The following is a 5,000-nucleotide window of genomic DNA, read 5'->3' on the forward strand; positions in this document are numbered from 1 at the left end:
TGGACAGCCCCCTTTCCCTGAGATTATTTGACTCTATGTCAGTTTTGAATAAATTCACTTTAGGGCACAAATTCACATTCGTTATGGTTGATCAAACAATTTCGGACACAGGCATGAAGAAGGAATGATTACAAATTATGAAAATGCAAGATTAAGATGAAACTCTATATATATACAATTATGTTGTGTAATGTAAACCCCTCTAGCCCTCTCTTGTGAAACTCCATCTCACAAATGAAAACCCCAGAAAAGGAGGAAGATGGACAGAAGTGACAAAATTGTGTTTATAGAACTGCATGGTAAATCATTGAACATGTTTTTTATGTTTGCTCAATGTTTACATTTAAAACCAACAGATACATTGCTTGCAAGCATTGGACTGTTTTAAAATTTTTTAGTGAAGTCTAGATTTATTAACTGTAAACTTAATAATTTATTGAATGTCAGATCAAATCAAGTGTGACTGAGGAGAATAAAAACATTAACAAATAAATCACAAACAATGTAACAAAAATAATAATTCAGATATATATTGCAGGGAACAAAATAGCAACTGAAGAAATTTTTAAAGTAAATCACTTTCACTTTCATACAATATTAACAGTATTACAATAACCAACAATTTAGATTCATGTTGAAATTACCCATTGAGTTGTTTGGGGTTGAAGGAATTGAAAAGAAACACAACACAGTATTCAATTTACTTTTTTTTGATAATTGAAATTAGCATTTCTTTTTCTTTTTAGACAAACTCAAACACCAGTGCGCACAAACACACACTGTAATAAAATGCAAGTTTATTTATGCACAATTACACGCCCCCCCCCCCCCCCCCTCCTTTTTTTAGACTACACTGACATTTTCTTCCTTTTTTGTCTGTAGCCATGAATAATTCACTGATTAAGTGTATAGCAGATTAAGGCTTTCTTTTGCAGTTGCTTAAATTAATCATCAGTTAAAATAAATAAATACAATGCATATTGCACTAAAAGAACATACTTTTAGCCACTAAAAATCCCAAACTGTGTCAACATTTTTTTAAATCCAAAAAATCCTATTTAAATTTTAAAAATCTGTTAAATTTTAAAAATCTATTTTTTTATTTTCAAAATGCAAGCATAAGTGACTGTTTTCCATTTTTGTGTGTGAAGTCCTCTCATTTGGCTTTGCATTTGCTTTTTTTTTTCATTTTCTGTGACAGCTTGATATAACTCCTATCTGATTTTCATTCATTCTTCTTGTTCTTTCATTTCACCATCCGCAGCTCAATTTTTCCTTTTTCATTCTGGAGAAAAGCATTTACCTGCTCCATCCTACTCAGGAGACTTTCTAAAGATTTTATTTTATCGGGCAGCATTCAGTGCATTCAATTACCAGCTTTGGACATGTCTTAATATTTGCGTTAACAATATCAGGGGGGTTGTGTAGCTATGTTTTCGAAGTAGCGGCCTGTTCGTCAATTGTGTTTGTGTTCATAAAAATTTTCTTTGATAAAAGCTCCTGAACAGTTGGAGTTGTACTATTTTTCTTTTTTGTGTCCTTTAGCAAATTATGGTTGTATTCAATAAACAAAAGATCTGAGTTTTGCAACTATGATGCAGACATTGCAAATTAATTTGACCCACACAGGTACAAAAAACTAACCTCATTATCTATCTGCCTCTCTTTGGACAAATAATGAATGAGATCTATAACATTTTCGTACGTCAAGCTTTCATTTCCAACTTAATTAAACAAGTACAAGGGGTTAAAAATATTCATTGTTCAGTCAATGTCACAAGCATCCAGGAAAAAAGACACAGTTCACTTTCAGTGGCCTCAGCAAAAATCCACACAGAATGTCACTTTCCAGAGTCAGTGTTTTCTGCACCACATTCACACCTTCCTGACCACACAAATGGTGTCAAAGATGAGTTTTGAAAAAAGTTTCTGAAACCACTCCTTTTCATTTTCCCTTGTTCTCCAACTAAGTGACGCATTACGAAAATCTTGTTGGTAGCAGGAACATCCAGAGGGTCTGGCTTCCTCCCTTTTCCAAGATGAATCATTGTGGCACACAGACCACTGTACATTTCTGCATCTGTGGATTAAATTCATAAACAAAAAAGTTTAAATAAATTCTGAAGCACACTGGCCATTGTAAGTTTTTGCTTCTGTGGATCAAAATCACATGATATGGAACATTTAAATTTTAATTCTGAAACAATGAGGGGTATTACAATTTCTAGATAGAAATATTTAAAACTAATTTTTCTGCAACTGTAACCTTTATCAAGCATCTTAGGGCTAAAAGTTCTGAGTAAAAATAAGTTGTGAAATAATGACAATGACGTGATTAATGTGAAGAATTACTTTTATACCAATATATTCTAAAACTGTACACTGGAAATCTAGCACAGATTGTATCTCATTCCCTAACATGCTGTGAGTAAAAAACACCAACATTTTTTTTCAGTCTTAGAAACCACTGATAAAGATTTGAAAGTCAATCCCAGCTTCCTCTTCTCTGTAAATACGCTTTGAGATCTACAATTATTTGCATGATAGGGTGAAATCAAATATTTTGAAATGCTAAAAAAAAAAAGCTAATTTACAGCAAAAATTGAATGACACAGTGGGTTGGAAAATAATATCTAAACTCTATCCCATTACCTACAAGTACTACGAGACAACTTACCAATTGGTTTCCAAATTGCACTCCAGTAGTCATTTTGTGTGTTGCAGTGTCCGAAGAGGCAGCATCCCCACCAATGCTTGTCCCGTCTATCTTGTCAAAATCCACCCTGTAATGTAAATCAGGAAAAGAAATTCAGTACAAAACTGTTGGGAAGAAATACATTACTGGGTATGTAAGTAGGCCTTTATAATATATGTGAACATTAAATGCTCGTACTATTATAGTACGGCCAAACATTCGTAGTGCAACTTATTGTCAAATTTACCTTAATACCAAACATAGACTCTCCAACTTTTGCACAATGACTTGTATCAATAGTTTTTCTTAACAGATCAATATTTTTGTACACACAACTGTTACTTGTATTCTAGAAAATTCCTAAAATAATATATGTGAGGCAGCGTGGTGGAATCAGGCTCTCATCAATTTTTGGGCATGTAGAGTTATTGGTATCATCTTAAAGCTTGTTCACTTGTCTTTATTTGGATGAAAAAAATATCCATTTATCTTGAATACAAGTTGAGATCATTAGCGAAAGAAGGAGGTGGGGGTCACCTGTTTTCAGAAGTAAAATTAGAGAGGAAATGGCCGCCAAAGATTAGTTATTTCCTTAGCTTAAGAGTCCGTGGTAACTGAAAATTTACATTCTTTGTGCTTTTAATCAACGCTTTTCAGAAAAATCCACTCAGAAATGAGTTCTTTAAAGGGCATGAAAGGTGTTGAGCCAAAAAACAAAATTTTTTTAAAATTCACAAACCTGCGAAAAAATGCAAGTTTCTTCACTTTGATTATTTTGACGAGAGCCTGATTCCACAACGCTGCCTCACATATATACTAATTGAAATATCAAGTGGGTGGTTTTTACAGATTCTAAAAGGTTTATAGCTGGGGCAATATTGCTTTTAAAAGCTAGTCTGTCATCTTTTTCTAATCGTGACATTATATATGCTTATTCTGCTGCACTTGTTCTGCAAAAAATGTGTTCACTATAAAATTAATTTCTTATAAAAAGTTTTGCCATTGGAAAGCTGTGATGTTGGCCATATATTTATACATATACAAAATGTGTATGATCTCGGGAAGAGCTGTGAACTAGTCCCATCTTCCAAGTGGCACAGGTTTAGATCTATAGTATTTTATATAAATTTATGAAGCAAAGTTTTTTAAAATCTTGCCTCAAATGTTGAGGAAAAATATAAATATTAAGTTAAAAACAAAATTGATACAAATTGCGGAACAAAGTTACAAAGTATGGGTGACACAGATTCACCTGTTAAAGAGATATAAATCATACATTTACATTTCACTTTCTACAGGAAAAAATACTTAGTCAATTAAGTAAAAAAAGCAACTAAATTAGGAAGTTTGGGTTGATATTTGTCGTTGTTTTGTTATTTGTTGTTATCTCGACAAAGATAAATATCGAAAGTAAGGGTGGCCATTTTGTTTTCTCGATTGAAAATCAGTTGGGGGAAGTCCCCTATTTTCAACAGAGCGCAAAAACAACATCTATTTCTCCTTCAGCTACTATAATCAGATCAACATCATAACTTCACAAAATTAAATTAAAGCCTTGCGGAACTGAACAGACCTTTCGGCTTCAGGGCAGCATCCGTGGTAAGCCTTAAGATTAGGCAGTTTGATTTTTTTAAAAAGAAATTAGTTTGAGTCTAGAATTACATCTCACTCTCAGGTGATAGAGGGTGCTGTACGTAACTTGCACTAAACCTTTTATATTTTGAAAATATTTTGCGGCCAGTTTGTTGGCGGTACAACAGGGTAAATTTACAGTAGTTTAATATGGATCATATAATAACTGAGACAGTTGGCGGATGGCAGATGGGGGTGTAAAGGCTTAAATACTATGTTTTTAGTTTTAATAAGAGTTTTACGGCACTTGCAACACAATAAGGTCATCATAAAGGAGGAGGAGAGATCAAGGATGATAGATGTTTGATAGGAAAGAAGTTCAGAAGCAAACCACACCAGAGCACCTGCCAACCACCCACAAATACTATGTTTATAATAAGGATAGTCTTGTCATATAAATTGGCAAAACCCGGCGGTAAGTGGGGCTGGCAAAATATTCAGGTTCGACTGTGTATAATATATGTACGTGTGTATGTTCTTACCGTAGAGTCGACTGCTTCACTGATTATAAGAATAAATTGGACCTCAGTCAGGCTGTCTCAGTCTGTGTATCCACAGGAATAAGGAATCTGGAAGAGAATTAGATCTAGATCTAGTCAAAATGAATGATGTGTAGAATAATAAATAATAATACGGATAGCAGAAAGGACCTAGACATTATGCAAAACTAAAT

The 5,000-nt window shown here is 33.6% G+C and overlaps 1 long non-coding RNA gene across 1 annotated transcript in view; it reads right to left on the bottom strand.

The window, feature by feature from the left end:
- Window positions 1-1,176: 1,176 nt before the first annotated feature.
- LOC101857786 overlaps window positions 1,177-5,000 on the bottom strand; it is a 4,509-nt gene continuing 685 nt past the window's right edge. The window contains exons 2-4 of the long non-coding RNA XR_220383.3: window positions 4,810-4,896; window positions 2,678-2,783; window positions 1,177-2,080 (exon numbers count right to left, since the gene is read on the bottom strand). This is a non-coding gene — a long non-coding RNA (uncharacterized LOC101857786). The remainder of the gene's footprint in view (window positions 2,081-2,677; window positions 2,784-4,809; window positions 4,897-5,000) is intronic.

Source organism: Aplysia californica, unplaced genomic scaffold (assembly GCF_000002075.1).
Source record: "Aplysia californica isolate F4 #8 unplaced genomic scaffold, AplCal3.0 scaffold00136, whole genome shotgun sequence".
In the NCBI taxonomy this organism is placed as follows: domain Eukaryota; kingdom Metazoa; phylum Mollusca; class Gastropoda; order Aplysiida; family Aplysiidae; genus Aplysia; species Aplysia californica.